At 49.6% G+C, this 17222-nt stretch overlaps 1 protein-coding gene across 1 annotated transcript in view; it reads left to right on the forward strand.

Moving 5' to 3' along the window:
- LOC311115177 (rho guanine nucleotide exchange factor TIAM1-like) overlaps nucleotides 1-17222 on the forward strand; it is a gene marked incomplete at both ends in the record, with an annotated part of 80228 nt that overhangs the window by 13421 nt on the left and 49585 nt on the right. The gene's annotated exons all lie outside the window — the stretch shown is intronic.

The following is a 17222-nucleotide window of genomic DNA, read 5'->3' on the forward strand; positions in this document are numbered from 1 at the left end:
ACTGTCTGTAATCAGGCAACGTCCCCTCTCTGCACCATATTCTGAACTGTCTGTAATCAGGCAACGTCCCCTCTCTGCACCATATTCTGAACTGTCTGTAATCAGGCGATGTCCCCTCTCTGCACCATATTCTGCACCGTCTGTAATCAGGTGATGTCACCTCTCTGCACCATATTCTGAACAGTCTGTAATCAGGCGACGTCCACTCTCTACACCATATTCTGCACCGTCTGTAATCAGGCGACGTCCCCTTCTGCACCATATTCTGCACCGTCTGTAATCAGGCGACGTCCCCTCTCTGTACCATATTCTGCACCGTCTGTAATCAGGCGACGTCCCCTTTCTGCACCAAATTCTGCACCGTCTGTAATCAGGCGACGTCCCCTTTCTGCACCAAATTCTGCACCGTCTGTAATCAGGCGACGTTCCCTTTCTGCACCATATTCTGCACCGTCTGTTATCAGGCGACGTCCCCTTTCTGCACCAAATTCTGCACCATCTGTAATCAGGCGACGTCCCCTTTCTGCACCAAATTCTGCACCGTCTGTAATCAGGCGACGTTCCCTTTCTGCACCATATTCTGCACCGTCTGTTATCAGGCGACGTCCCCTTTCTGCACCAAATTCTGCACCGTCTGTAATCAGGCGACGTCCCCTTTCTGCACCAAATTCTGCACCGTCTGTAATCAGGCGACGTCCCATCTCTGTACCTTATTCTGCACCATCTGTAATCAGGCGACGTCCCCTTTCTGCACCAAATTCTGCACCGTCTGTAATCAGGCGACATCCCCTCTCCACCAAATTCTGAACTGTCTGTAATCAGGCGACGTCTACTCTCTACACCATATTCTGCACCGTCTGTAATCAGGCGACGTCCCCTCTCTGCACCATATTCTGCACCGTCTGTAATCAGACGACGTCCCCTCTCTGTACCATATTCTGCACCGTCTGTAATCAGGCGACGTCCCCTTTCTGCACCAAATTCTGCACCGTCTGTAATCAGGCGACGTCCCCTTTCTGCACCAAATTCTGCACCATCTGTAATCAGGCGACGTCCCCTTTCTGCACCAAATTCTGCACCGTCTGTAATCAGGCGACGTTCCCTTTCTGCACCATATTCTGCACCGTCTGTTATCAGGCGACGTCCCCTTTCTGCACCAAATTCTGCACCGTCTGTAATCAGGCGAAGTCCCCTTTCTGCACCAAATTCTGCACCGTCTGTAATCAGGCGACGTCCCATCTCTGTACCTTATTCTGCACCATCTGTAATCAGGCGACGTCCCCTTTCTGCACCAAATTCTGCACCGTCTGTAATCAGGCGACATCCCCTCTCCACCATATTCTGAACTGTCTGTAATCAGGCGACGTCTACTCTCTACACCATATTCTGCACCGTCTGTAATCAGGCGACGTCCCCTCTCTGCACCATATTCTGCACCGTCTGTAATCAGGCGACGTCCCCTCTCTGTACCATATTCTGCATCGTCTGTAATCAGGCGACGTCCCCTTTCTGCACCAAATTCTGCACCGTCTGTAATCAGGCGACGTCCCCTTTCTGCACCAAATTCTGCACCGTCTGTAATCAGGCGACGTTCCCTTTCTGCACCATATTCTGCACCGTCTGTTATCAGGCGACGTCACCTCTCTGCACCATATTCTGCACCGTCTGTAATCAGGCAACGTCCCCTCTCTGCACCATATTCTGCACCATCTGTAATCAGGCGACGTCCCCTTTCTGCACCAAATTCTGCACCGTCTGTAATCAGGCCACGTCCCCTTTCTGCACCAAATTCTGCACCGCCTGTAATCAGGAGACGTTCGACGTCCCCTTTCTGCACCAAATTCTGCACCGTCTGTAATCAGGCGACGTCCCCTCTCTGCACCATATTCTGCACCGTCTGTAATCAGGCGATGTCCCCTTTCTGCACCATATTCTGCACCGTCTGTAATCAGGCGACGTCCCCTCTCTGCACCATATTCTGCACCGTCTAATCAGGCGACGTCCCCTCTCTGTACCTTATTCTGCACCATCTGTAATCAGGCGACGTCCCCTTTCTGCACCAAATTCTGCACCATCTGTAATCAGGCGACGTCCCCTTTCTGCACCAAATTCTGCACCGTCTGTAATCAGGCGACGTTCCCTTTCTGCACCATATTCTGCACCGTCTGTTATCAGGCGACGTCCCCTTTCTGCACCAAATTCTGCACCGTCTGTAATCAGGCGACGTCCCCTTTCTGCACCAAATTCTGCACCGTCTGTAATCAGGCGACGTCCCATCTCTGTACCTTATTCTGCACCATCTGTAATCAGGCGAAGTCCCCTTTCTGCACCAAATTCTGCACCATCTGTAATCAGGCGACGTCCCCTTTCTGCACCAAATTCTGCACCGTCTGTAATCAGGCGACGTCCCCTCTCTGCACCATATTCTGCACCGTCTGTAATCAGGCGACGTCCCCTTTCTGCACCATATTCTGCACCGTCTGTAATCAGGCGACGTCCCCTCTCTGCACCATATTCTGCACTGTCTGTAATCAGGCGACGTCCCCTCTCTGTACCTTATTCTGCACCATCTGTAATCAGGCGACGTCCCCTTTCTGCACCAAATTCTGCACCGTCTGTAATCAGGCGACGTCCCCTCTCTGCACCATATTCTGCACCGTCTGTAATCAGGCGACTTCCCCTCTCTGTACCTTATTCTGCACCATCTGTAATCAGGCGACGTCCCCTTTCTGCACCAAATTCTGCACCGTCTGTAATCAGGCGACGTCCCCTTTCTGCACCAAATTCTGCACCGTCTGTAATCAGGTGACGTTCCCTTTCTGCACCATATTCTGCACCGTCTGTTATCAGGCGACGTCCCCTTTCTGCACCAAATTCTGCACCGTCTGTAATCAGGCGACGTCCCCTTTCTGCACCAAATTCTGCACCGTCTGTAATCAGGCGACGTCCCCTCTCTGTACCTTATTCTGCACCATCTGTAATCAGGCGACGTCCCCTTTCTGCACCAAATTCTGCACCGTCTGTAATCAGGCGACGTCCCCTTTCTGCACCAAATTCTGCACCGTCTGTAATCAGGCGACGTTCCCTTTCTGCACCATATTCTGCACCGTCTGTTATCAGGCGACGTTCCCTTTCTGCACCAAATTCTGCACCGTCTGTAATCAGGCGACGTCCCCTCTCTGCACCATGTTCTGCATCGTCTGCCACCAGCTCATTGACTCTTGGCTGGAGAATAGAGTAATACAGACATACAGTTTCTTCTTGCCACTCCTAAATAAATGTGCATGATTCAGACTCTCGTTCGTGACCCAATTTTTCCTTTATCTGCGATTGCCAGTTTTACATATGATGCAGAAAGTCCTTACAGAGAATTGGAGCCATTTCAAAGCTTTGAAAATAAATACATCTCCATCATCACATCTAGTTACTTTAGCTGCTCAACACCTTTGTTAATATGTCAGCTTTGGCTACATAGTTGGATGAATCCTCTGTGGACCAGGCATGCTACAGCCAAGGGAATGGAGGAATGGGATGGAGGAATGGGATGGAGGGGAGGAATGGGATGGAGGGGAGGGATGGAGGAATGGGATGGAGGAATGGGATGGAGGGGAGGGATGGAGGAATGGGATGGAGGAATGGGCTTCTGTTTGAAGGGAAGGGCAGAGCAGAGGGAGAGAAATTGGTGACCCTTTGATTAGGCCTGTCTGTATTCTAATTGCTTGATTATAATTATGAATGGTGATTAAGATCGTTTAATGGAGGCGGTGTTCGTTATACTTGTTATAAACTCAGGAGAATAACTCCCTCATAAATTAACAGACTGAATAAACTCATCAGGGTGAACTAACCAAGCCTGCATGCCATAGAATAGCAGGGCTGTGTCCCAAATATCACCCGATTCCCTACATAGTGTACTGGGCTCAGGTCAAAAGTACTGCGCCATATAGGGAATAGGGTGCCATTTGGGACTTTACCCAGGAGTAGCTGCATAGCATAAAATGGCAGGGGCAGTTTACACAGAAACATATGGATACAGGCTAGGCTAGATCATTAGAATGCAGAAGAAGTGGTATGTAGCTACATTTAGGTTCCACCTGAAAGTCTAGTGTCTAACTGACACCTGCTGTAGTTCATACTTCCTCTCATTGGTCAGTATTTTCACTGCATCTCTCTGTCTCTGTGTCTCTGTGTCTCTGTCTCTGTCTGTCTCTCTCTCTCTCTCTCTCTCTCTCTCTCTCTCAAATCTAATTTTATTGGTCACATACACGTGTTTAGCAGATGTAGTGAAATGCTTGTGTTTCTAGCTCCAACAGTGCAGTATATCTAACAAGTAATATCTAAGAATTTCACAACATATACCCAATGACCCAGTGATTTCTAATCTAAGTATATAGGCAGCAGCCTCTAATGTGTTAGTGAAGGCTATTTAACAGTCTGATGGCCTTGAGATAGAAGCTGTTTTTCAGTCTCTCGGTCCCAGCTTTGAAGCACCCGTACTGACCTCGCCTTCTGGATGATAGCGGGGTGAACAGGCAGTGGCTCGGGTGGTTGATGTCCTGGAGGGCTGGTAGTTTGTCCCCGGTGATGCGTTGGGCAGATCGCACCACCCTCTGGAGAGCCCTGCGGTTGCGGGCGGTGCAGTTGCCGTACCAGGCGGTTATACAGCCCGACAAGATGCTCTCAATTGTGCATCTGTGAAAGTTTGTGAGGGTTTTAGGTGCCAAGCCAAATGTCTTCAGCCTCCTGAGGTTGAAGAGGCGCTGTTGCGCCTTCTTCACCACATTGTCTGTGGGTGGACCATTTTAGTTTGTCAGTGATGTGTACGCCGAGGAACTTGAAGCTTTCCACCTTCTCCACTGCGGTCCCGTCGATGTGGATAGGGGCATGCTCCCTCTGCTGTTTCCTGAAGTCCACGATCAGCTCCTTCGTTTTGTAGACGTTGAGTGAGAGGTTATTTCCCTGGCACTACACTCCCAGAGCCCTCACCTGCTCCCTGAATCTGTTTCGTCATTGTTGGTAATCAAGCCTACTACCGTTGTGTCGTCTGCAAACTTGATGATTTAGTTGGAGGGGTGCTTGGCCACGCAGTGAACAAGGGAGTACAGGAGGGGGCTGAGCACGCACCCTTGTGGGGCCCCAGTGTTGAGGATCAGCGAAGTAGAGGTGTTGTTTCCTACCTTCACCACCTGGGGGCAGCCCATCAGGAAGTCCAGGACCCAGTTTCACAGGGCGGGGTTCAGACCCAGGGCCTCGAGTTTAATGATGAGCTTGGCGGATACTATGGTGTTGAATGCTGAGCTATAGTCAATGAACAGCATTCTTACATAGGGCAGTGTGCAGTACTGTGGAATGCAGAGTTTGGTTTTCGCCAGGCATTACTGGAACCATGTCGTCCAAAAAGTTATACTTTTGAATCATCTGTCCATAGAACATTCTTCCAAGAGTCTTGATGATCATCCAGGTGTTTTTTGGCAAACTTGAGTCAAATTTTTGGACGAGATGGGTCCCATTATGCCTGGCGAAAACCAAACACTGCATTTCACAGTAAGAACATCATACCAAAGGTCAAGCATGGTGGTGGTGGTGTGATGGTTTGGGGATGCTTTGCTGCCTCAGGACCTGGACGACTTGCATTAATAGAAGGAACCATGAATTCTGCTCTGTATCAGAGAATTCTACAGGAGAATGTCAGACCATCCGTCTGTGAGCTGAAGCTGAAGCGCAGCTGGGTCATGCAGCAAGACAATGATCCAAAACACACAATCAAGTCTACATGAAAATTGCAAAAAAAGCAACAAATTGTAAGTTTTGGAATGGCCTAGTCAAAGTCCAGACCTAATCCCAATTGAGATGTTCTGGCAGGACTTGAAACGAGCAGTTCATGCTTGAAAATCCACACGTCACTGAGTTAAAGCAGTTCTGCATGGAAGAGTGGGCCAAAATTCCTCCACAGCGACGTGAGAGACTGATCAACAACTACAGGAAGCATTTGGTTGGAGTCATTGCAGCTAAAGGTGGCACAACCAGTTATTGAGCGTAAGGGGGCAATTACTTTTTCACACAGGGGAATTGGGTGTTTCATAACTTTGTTTATGAAATAAATATGTAATTGTTGTGTTATTTGTTCACTTATGTTCCCTTTATCTAATATTAGGTTTTGGTTGAAGATCTGATAACATTCATTGTCACAAATATGCAAAAGTAGAGAAAATTAGAAAGGGGGCAAATACTTTTTCATAGCACTGTACATACAGAATAATACGAAATGCTATGAGATCAGGTTGCAGCAGTGTGCAGTCAAAAGAAAACGAAATGCTTGCTAAATTGGTTAACTACTTGATTAAATGAGTCTGTTTTCAACAAATCAACTGGTTTTTAGACTATTTTAACCAAGCAAGAGAAATAAACTTGCAATCACTACTGAGTGAATGAACAAAATTGAAAGGAACGCTTCCAGACATTTAAAATCATCAGTTGAAGTCAAGGCGTTAAGAACATGATTCATAGTGTAAGTGTTGGAGTTCCCACCTGTGGATCAGAACATTGCCAGAACATTGCCAGAACATTGCCCCCAAGCCATAAGACTCCTGAACAGCTAATCATGGCTACCCGGACTATTTGCACTGCCCCCCCACCCCACCTTTTTACGCTGCTGCTACTCTGTTAATTATTTATGCATAGTCACTTTAACTCTACCCACATGTACATATTACCTCAACTACCTCAACTAGCCGGTGCCCCCGCACATTGACTATGCAACGGTACCCCCCTGTATATATAGCCTCCCTACTGTCACTTTATTTTACTTCTGCTCTTTATTTCTCAACACTTTTTTTGTTGTTGTTTTATTTTACTTTTTTATAAAAAAATGTATGCACTGTTGGTTAAGGGCTGTAAGTAAGCATTTCACTGTAATGTCTGCACCTGTTGTATTCGGCGCATGTGGCCAATAACGTTTGATTCTTTATTATTATTTGATTATTATTTGATTTGATTGCGGGTTCACCTCCTGGAGGAGATATTTTGACCATTGTTTCGTTTGATCGTTTTGTCCCTCCCTCCACACACACATACTTATTGTAATGTATTAGTTGGCTCTTAAAAGAGCCTTTGGGTTCATGGAGTGGCAGCCAAGTGACACTGAGTGTTGACAGTTTGAGGTACCGCGAAGGAAAGATAGTCATGACGTGCGTTGACATGTTGCAATTGATGGTGGAATAACCAATCACGATGAGGCATCGCCAGCTGTGAACTCTTCAGACGACCAACAGTGAATCAAATGTTGCAAAGGTAAAACGTTTGATATCATTTTCGCCTGGCACAATCAATTTGACTACATTACATTTTTGTCTAATATGTTGGCATCCGTAACCTTCTCTTTTTATTTACCAATGTAGTAATGTGATATAGGCGTTTTGCACTGAATCATACATTATTGTGGTCCTCTGTAGCTCAGCTGGTAGAGCACGGCGCTTGTAACGCCAGGGTAGTGGGTTCGATCCCCGGGACCACCCATACACAAAAAATGTATGCACACATGACTGTAAGTCGCTTTGGATAAAAGCGTCTGCTAAATGGCATATTATTATATTATATTATAATGGATTCATATAATATTACTGTTTATATCCACACAGTCATCACTTCCGTTAAACAGCTCTAAATCGCTTTGGCACAGTAGGCATCAAGTTACTTGCCGATAATGTTGCATAAAACGTTTGAAAAGTCTATTATTTTTTCCGTTGCCCACTTATAGGCATGACCAGTTTAGGCATCTTTTTTAACAACGTGATATTCTGCTTGAAATAACATGAGGTAGGTTAATGAAATAATCGGAAGAGAAACATGTGATTATTTATTAGCCTAGTGATTATAAGTATTTAGGCATATATATCATGTGAACTAGGCCTTGTGAAATCATTGTCAAAAGCGCAAGAGGCACTGTTGTGTGTAGGTCTAGATTATTTATGGGTGGATCATATAGAAATATCAAAACATTCTTTCAACTCCAAAGCAGTTGCCTGTCTATGGTGCAGGAACCACTGACTCACTGCCTTTTTCTATTATCAACACACCTGCTGGTAACTCTTAACTGGGTAGGACAGCTCATGAGGTGTCCTAAATATCTGTCTACCGGGTGGGACTATTGTGGCTAAAGAGGCGTCATGCGTAGCTTTTATTTTTACCCAAAAGAGTAGGAGTAAAATGTCTATTCTCAGCACTTACGACCAATTGTCTACCAATCCAGGCTCTGTCGTAGCCGGCCGTGACCGGGAGACCCATGGGGCGGCGCACAATTGGCCCAGCGTCGTCCAGGGTAGGGGAGGGAATGGCAGGCAGGGATGTTGGTAGAGCATGGCGTTTGCAACGCCAGGGTTGTGGGTTCGATTCCCGCAGGGGGCCAGTATGAAAAAAATATATATATATATGTATGCACTCACTAACTGTAAGTCGCTCTGGATAAGAGCGTCTGCTAAATTACTAAAATGTAAATGTAATGGAACTCTGAGACGCTTTGTGGATACGGGCCAAGCGCTCAGACTCTCAAGGAAGAGGTCGTTGCCCTCATCCGTGAGATGCACGACATCCCTACGGTACTGCCCAGGGACACAGTGCTTTATGGCAGAGTGGTGGATTGTGGGCATGCGCCTGTCACGGAGAAATTCAAACACCAGCTGCTTGACAGAACGCCGGGCCATCTCTATGGGCTTTCTGATGTCCTCCTCCCACTGGGCCATCTCTATGGGCTTGTTGATGTCCTCGTCCCACTGGGCCATCTCTATGGGCTTGTTGATGTCCTCGTCCCACTGGGCCATCTCTATGGGCTTGTTGATGTCCTCGTCCCACTGGGCCATCTCTATGGGCTTGTTGATGTCCTCGTCCCACTGGGCCATCTCTATGGGCTTGTTGATGTCCTCGTCCCACTGGGCCATCTCTATGGGCTTGTTGATGTCCTCGTCCCACTGGGCCATCTCTATGGGCTTGTTGATGTCCTCGTCCCACTGGGCCATCTCAATGGGCTTGTTGATGTCCTCGTCCCACTGGGCCATCTCTATGGGCTTGTTGATGTCCTCATCCCACTGGGCCATCTCTATGGGCTTGTTGATGTCCTCGTCCCACTGGGCCATCTCTATGGGCCTGTTGATGTCCTCGTCCCACTGGGCCATCTCTATGGGCTTGTTGATGTCCTCGTCCCACTGGGCCATCTCTATGGGCTTGTTGATGTCCTCATCCCACTGGAACGTCCAACTCCTCCACTGTGTGATGTCAGAGTAGGCCACCGTTGTCCCGGGGAACATTCTGATGACAACCTCCAAATCAGCTCTCATGTGACGCACCAGGGCTGTCCCCAAGTCGTTTCCACCGAGGTGGATGACTATGATATATTCACGATCACACCTCACCTTGGCGAGAGATAATATTTCAGAACCCTTCCATTGAGAACAGCTCACACTCCTGTAGTCATCCAGCCAGCTACATTGTGTAATCTCACCTGTAGTCATCTAGCCAGCTACGTTGTGTAATCTCTCCTGTAGTCATCTAGCCAGCTACGTTGTGTAATCTCTCCTGTAGTCATCTAGCCAGCTACGTTGTGTAATCTCTCCTGTAGTCATCTAGCCAGCTACGTTGTGTAATCTCTCCTGTAGTCATCTAGCCAGCTACATTGTGTAATCTCTCCTGTAGTCATCTAGCCAGCTACATTGTGTAATCTCTCCTGTAGTCATCTAGCCAGCTACATTGTGTAATCTCACCTGTAGTCATCTAGCCAGCTACATTGTGTAATCTCTCCTGTAGTCATCTAGCCAGCTACGTTGTGTAATCTCTCCTGTAGTCATCTAGCCAGCTACGTTGTGTAATCTCTCCTGTAGTCATCTAGCCAGCTACGTTGTGTAATCTCTCCTGTAGTCATCTAGCCAGCTACGTTGTGTAATCTCTCCTGTAGTCATCTAGCCAGCTACGTTGTGTAATCTCTCCTGTAGTCATCTAGCCAGCTACGTTGTGTAATCTCTCCTGTAGTCATCTAGCCAGCTACGTTGTGTAATCTCTCCTGTAGTCATCTAGCCAGCTACATTGTGTAAACACTCCTGTAGTCATCTAGCCAGCTACATTGTGTAAACACTCCTGTAGTCATCTAGCCAGCTACATTGTGTAATCTCTCCTGTAGTCATCTAGCCAGCTACGTTGTGTAATCTCTCCTGTAGTCATCTAGCCAGCTACGTTGTGTAATCTCTCCTGTAGCCAGCTACATTGTGTAATCTCTCCTGTAGTCATCTAGCCAGCTACATTGTGTAAACACTCCTGTAGTCATCTAGCCAGCTACATTGTGTAAACACTCCTTTAGTCATCTAGCCAGCTACATTGTGTAATCTCTCCTGTAGTCATCTAGCCAGCTACGTTGTGTAATCTCTCCTGTAGTCATCTAGCCAGCTACATTGTGTAATCTATCCTGTAGTCATCTAGCCAGCTACATTGTGTAGTCTCTCCTGTAGTCATCTAGCCAGCTACATTGTGTAATCTCTCCTGTAGTCATCTAGCCAGCTACATTGTGTAATCTCTCCTGTAGTCATCTAGCCAGCTACGTTGTGTAATCTCTCCTGTAGTCATCTAGCCAGCTACGTTGTGTAATCTCTCCTGTAGTCATCTAGCCAGCTACGTTGTGTAATCTCTCCTGTAGTCATCTAGCCAGCTACGTTGTGTAATCTCTCCTGTAGTCATCTAGCCAGCTACGTTGTGTAATCTCTCCTGTAGTCATCTAGCCAGCTACGTTGTGTAATCTCTCCTGTAGTCATCTAGCCAGCTACATTGTGTAAACACTCCTGTAGTCATCTAGCCAGCTACATTGTGTAAACACTCCTGTAGTCATCTAGCCAGCTACATTGTGTAATCTCTCCTGTAGTCATCTAGCCAGCTACGTTGTGTAATCTCTCCTGTAGTCATCTAGCCAGCTACGTTGTGTAATCTCTCCTGTAGTCATCTAGCCATATACATTGTGTAGTCTCTCCCGTAGTCAGTTCTTGTGCTGACGTTGCTTCCAGAGGCAGTTTGGAACTCGGTAGTGAGTGTTGCAACCGAGGACAGACAGTTTTTGACGTGCCGACTTGTTGGAAAGGTGGCATCCTATGACGGTGCCACGTTGAAAGTCACTGAGCACTTCATTAATGTCACGATCGTCAAAAGGAGCGGACCAATGCGCAGCGTTGCGAGTGAACATGATGACTTTATTTAATAAAGTGCAACACGAGAAAACAAAACAAAAGACGATACGTGAAGTCCAAAAGTTACAAATACTGAATACGGAACATGGAACAAAAACCCACAAACACAAGGTGAAAACACACAGATTAAATATGGCTCCCAATCAGAGATAACGAGCCGACAGCTGACACTCGTTACCTCCGATTGGGAGTCACACGACCAAATAAGGAAAACACATGACTAACAAGAACAACCAAAACCAAACACACCCAAACCCAACATAACCAAACCAAACCCAACAAAACAAATACACCCTGGCTCAACTACAAGTCCCGGAGCCAGAGTGTGACAGTACCCCCCCCTAAAGGCGCGGACTGCGACCGCGCCTCAACTAGGGCTAACCAAGGGAGGGCTGGGTGGGCATACCTCTTCGGCGGTGGTTCAGGCTCTGGTCGTGATCCCCACCCCACCATAGTCACTACCCGCTTTCGTAGCCTCCTCCAACTGACCACCCTCCAAATTAACCCCACCGGATTAAGGGGCAGCACCGGACTAAGAGGCAGCACCGGACTAAGGGGCAGCACCGGACTAAGGGGCAGCACCTGACTGACTGGCGGATCCTGGCTGGCTGGCGGATCCTGGCTGGCTGGCGGATCCTGGCTGGACGGCTCTGGCGGATCCCGGCTGGCTGGCGGATCCCGGCTGGACGGCTCTGGCGGATCCCGGCTGGACGGCTCTGGCGGATCCCGGCTGGACGGCTCTGGCGGATCCCGGCTGGACGGCTCTGGCGGATCCCGGCTGGACGGCTCTGGCGGATCCCGGCTGGACGGCTCTGGCGGATCCCGGCTGGACGGCTCATGGCTGGCTGACGGATCTGGCTGCTCATGGCTGGCTGACGGATCTGGCTGCTCATGGCTGGCTGACGGATCTGGCTGCTCATGGCTGGCTGACGGATCTGGCTGCTCATGGCTGGCTGACGGATCTGGCTGCTCATGGCTGGCTGACGGATCTGGCTGCTCATAGCTGGCTGACGGATCTGGCTGCTCATGGCTGGCTGACGGATCTGGCTGCTCCTGGCTGGCTGACGGATCTGGCTGCTCATGGCTGGCTGACGGATCTGGCTGCTCATGGCTGGCTGACGGATCTGGCTGATCCTGTCTGGCGGAAGGCTCTGGCTGATCCTGTCTGGCGGAAGGCTCTGGCTGATCCTGTCTGGCGGAAGGCTCTGGCTGATCCTGTCTGGCGGAAGGCTCTGGCTGATCCCGTCTGGCGGAAGGCTCTGGCTGCTCCCGTCTGGCGGAAGGCTCTGGCTGATCCGGTCTGGCGGAAGGCTCTGGCTGCTCCTGTCTGGCGGAAGGCTCTGGCTGATCCTGTCTGGCGGAAGGCTCTGGCTGATCCTGTCTGGCGGAAGGCTCTGGCTGATCCTGTCTGGCGGAAGGCTCTGACTGATCCTGTCTGGCGGAAGGCTCTGGCTGATCCTGTCTGGCGGAGAGCTCTAGCGGCTCCGGTCTGGCGGACGGCTCTGAAGGCTCATGGCAGACGGGCGGCTTTGCAGGCTCAGTACAGACGGGCAGTTCAGACGGCGTTGGGCAGACGGACAGTTCAGACGGCGTTGGGCAGACGGGCAGTTCAGACGGCGTTGGGCAGACGGGCAGTTCAGGCGCCGTTGGGCAGACGGGCAGTTCAGACGGCGTTGGGCAGACGGGCAGTTCAGGCGCCGTTGGGCAGACGGGCAGTTCAGGCGCCGTTGGGCAGACGGGCAGTTCAGACGGCGTTGGGCAGACGGGCAGTTCAGACGGCGTTGGGCAGACGGACAGTTCAGGCCCCGTTGGGCAGACGGCAGACTCTGGCCGTCTGAGGCGCACCGTAGGCCTGGTGCGTGGTGCCGGAACTGGAGGTACCGGGCTGAGGACACGCATCTCAGGGCTAGTGCGGGGAGAAGCAACAGGGCATGCTTGGCCCTGGGGACGCACCGTAGGCCTGATGCGTGGTGCCGGAACTGGAGGTACCGGGCTGAGGACACGCATCTCAGGGCTAGTGCGGGAAGCAGCAACAGGGCATGCTGGACCCTGGGGACGCACCGTAGGCCTGATGCGTGGTGCCGGAACTGGAGGTACCGGGCTGAGGACACGCATCTCAGGGCTAGTGCGGAGAGAAGCAACAGGGCATGCTGGACCCTGGGGACGCACCGTAGGCCTGATGCGTGGTGCCGGAACTGGAGGTACCGGGCTGAAGACACGCATCTCAGGGCTAGTGCGGGGAGCAGCAACAGGCCGGGCTGGGCTGGCGACGCACACCGTAGGCTTCGTACGTGGCGCAGGAACAGGCCGGGCTGGGCTGGCGACGCACACCGTAGGGTTAGTGCGTGAAGCAGGAACAGGCCGGGCTGGGCTGGCGACGCACACCGTAGGTTCTGTGCGTGGAGCAGGAACAGGCCGGGCTGGGCTGGCAACGCACACGGTAGGTTCTGTGCGTGGAGCAGGAACAGGCCGGGCTGGGCTGGCGACGCACACCGTAGGTTCTGTGCGTGGAGCAGGAACAGGCCGGGCTGGTCTGGCGACGCACCCCGTAGGTTCTGTGCGTGGAGCAGGAACAGGCCGGGCTGGGCTGGCGACGCACACCGTGGGCTTGATGCGTGGAGTAGGAACAGGCCGGTCCGTACTGGGAACACACACCACTGGCCTTAACTGGGGATCAGGAACGGGCCGGACCGGACTGGTAACACACATCAGTCTCTCACGCCGTGCCGCAACAACTTCCCTTCCCCTACTCGCCAATGGCTCCCGTAATCCGATAGCCTTCTCTCCACGTCTCCCTGTGGCCGCCTCCTGCTGCCCAGCTGCCCAAGCCATGTGCCCCCCCCAAAAAATTTATTGGGGTTGCCTCTCGTCCACGGGCTTCCAGCCTCGCCTCCGTGCTGCCTCCTCATACCACCTCCTCTCGGCTTTGGCTGCCTCCAGCTCTTCACGAGGGCGGCGATATTCTCCCGGTTGTGCCCAAGGACCCTTTCCATCCAATATCTCCTCCCATGTCCATGAATCCTTGACAGGTGGATACTGTTGCCGCTTGACACGCCGCTTGGTCCTTTGATGGTGGGTTTTTCTGTCACGATCGTCAAAAGGAGCGGACCAATGCGCAGCGTTGCGAGTGAACATGATGACTTTATTTAATAAAGTGCAACACGAGAAAACAAAACAAAAGACGATACGTGAAGTCCAAAAGTTACAAATACTGAATACGGAACATGGAACAAAAACCCACAAACACAAGGTGAAAACACACAGATTAAATATGGCTCCCAATCAGAGATAACGAGCCGACAGCTGACACTCGTTACCTCCGATTGGGAGTCACACGACCAAATAAGGAAAACACATGACTAACAAGAACAACCAAAACCAAACACACCCAAACCCAACATAACCAAACCAAACCCAACAAAACAAATACACCCTGGCTCAACTACAAGTCCCGGAGCCAGAGTGTGACAATTAAGGCTATTCTACTGCCAATGTTTGTCTATGGAGATTGCATAGCTGTGTGCTCGATTTTATACACCTCTCTGCAACGGGTGTGGCTGAAATAGCCGAATCCACTAATTTGAAGGGCTGTCCACATACTTTCGTATTTATAGTGTAGTTTGAATTACAACAGCAACATAGCTACCGTAGTAGGTCAAAGCTGTGTGCTGGAAAACCTTGCTAGAGCATGGGTGGAGGAGGCGTTGTGGTGCTCATGTGAATTTCCTTTATTTTTCCGCTTTAGACCAACGCCTATTCTCACTTAAAACATCGTTTTTTTGTTTTTAATGTACCTTCCTGTTTGGTTGCCTAGTCTGCTATCACAGTTGGATCCCACGGGTGCCGTTTGGGACGGGCCTTACATGTTTGGGACGGGCCTTACCTGATTGAGACGGGCCTTACGTGTTTGAGACGGGCCTTACATGTTTGGGACGGGCCTTACCTGTTTGGGACGGGCCTTACATGACATACAGCCATTGAGAATCATAATTTCACATACAGGTATTTTACGTGTCAGTACTTCACCTCTCTTGGACCATCATTTCACATACAGGTATTTTACGTGTCGGTCCTTCACCTCATGGGAAAATCAAAAGAAATCAGCCAAGACCTCCGATAATTTTTTTTGGGGACCTCCACAATTCTGGTTCATCTTTGGGAGCAATTTCCAAATGCCTGAAGGTACCACGTTCATCTGTACGCAAGTATAAACACCATGGGACCACGCAGCCGTCATACCGCTCAGGAAGGAGACGTGTTCTGTCTCCTAGAGATGAACGTACTTTGTTGCGAAAAGTGCAAATCAATCCCAGACAATGTTAACATATGTTTCCCATGCCAATAAAGCCCTTCAATTGAAATTGAAATTGAATTGAGAGAGCAACAATGTAGGAGAGAGGGAGAGAGAGAGAGAGACACAGAGTTGGAGAGAGAGAGAGCCACAGAGTTGGGGAGAGAGAGAGAGAGAGAGAGAGAGAGAGAGAGAGAGAGAGAGAGAGAGAGAGAGAGAGAGAGAGAGAGAGAGAGAGAGAGAGAGAGAGAGAGACAGAGAGAGAGAGAGAGAGAGACATTGTAGGGGAGGGAGAGAGAGAGAGAGAGAGAGACATTGTAGGGGAGAGAGAGAGAGAGAGAGAGAGAGAGAGAGAGAGAGAGAGAGAGAGAGACATTGTAGGGGAGGGAGAGAGAGAGAGAGAGAGAGACATTGTAGGAGAGAGAGAGAGAGAGAGAGAGAGAGAGAGAGAGAGAGAGAGAGAGAGAGAGAGAGAGAGAGAGAGTGTTAGAGAGCCACACACAGCGTTGGAGAGATAGAGAGGGACTGCTCTGCTCTGCTTAATGTTGGACTCTTCTCTTCTTCCGCTGACTGAGGCTTTGACTGACTGACGGTCCTCTCCTACGCTTTGGAATCTTTGGCTGTCCGTCCGTCCGTCTGACTGTGCTCTCTGCCTCTCCTTCTGTCTGTCCGTCTGTCTGTCCGCCTGCCTTCCCATGTCTGCCCTGAAGAGGAGCAAGCGCTCCTCAGAGTCCATCTATGACATGCTGCATCTGGTGAGCTGCTCTCTAAAATAACTACTACTCTTTACTCTTTGGTTTTCTTCACTGTGGTTTGTCATCTCTGTCATTTTGTTAGTTCATACCGTCAACTGTCATTTTCTTGTTGGTTGCGCTATGCCATGTACTACGCTGTGAGAGACTGTTGTGGCTTGCTAACGTAGAATAACTGAAGGCTACCTGGTGTGGTGAGGGTGTGTGTGTTTCCTGATGCTTTTAATCACTGCATCCCAAATGGCACCCTATCCCCTGGATAGTGCACTATGGGCCCTGGTCTAAAGTAGTGCACGTTTGGGACGCACGCCTTCTCTAGGCTGCTAGGAAACATTACAGGAAGCTGTGAGTCAGCGCTGTCAGCTAGCAACGCTCTCCAATCTGTCACCACAGTCCCTAAGCGCTGCCAGCTAGCAACGCTCTCCAATCTGTCATACTGTCCTTCTATAAGCTGAAGCTGTGACTCTCCTCAGCGCTGTCAGCTACCAAAGCTCTCCAATCTGTCATACAGTCCTTCTGTGAAGTTTTTAGTTATACAGTTTGAAGTCGGAAGTTTACGTACACTTAGGTTGGAGTCATTAAAACTAGTTTTTCAACCACTCCACAAATTTCTTGTTAACAAACTATAGTTTTGGCAAGTCGGTAATTTTTCCAACAATTGTTTACAGACAGATTATTTCACTTATAATTCACTGTATCACAATTCCAGTGGGTCAGAAGTTTACATACACTAAGTTGACTGTGCCTTTAAACAGCTTGGAAAATTCCAGAAAATTATGTCATGACTTTAGAAGCTTCTGATAGGCTAATTGACATAATTTGAGTCAATAGGAGGTGTACCTGTGAATGTATTTCAAGGCCTACCTTCAAACTCGGTGCCTCTTTGCTTGACATCATGGGAAAATCAAAAGAAATCAGCCAAGACCTCTGAAAAAAAATGTGTAGACCTCCACAAGTCTGGTT

The sequence above is a fragment of the Coregonus lavaretus genome (genome assembly GCF_964263955.1).
Source record: "Coregonus lavaretus genome assembly, contig: HAP1_SCAFFOLD_268, whole genome shotgun sequence".
Lineage (NCBI taxonomy): Eukaryota > Metazoa > Chordata > Actinopteri > Salmoniformes > Salmonidae > Coregonus > Coregonus lavaretus.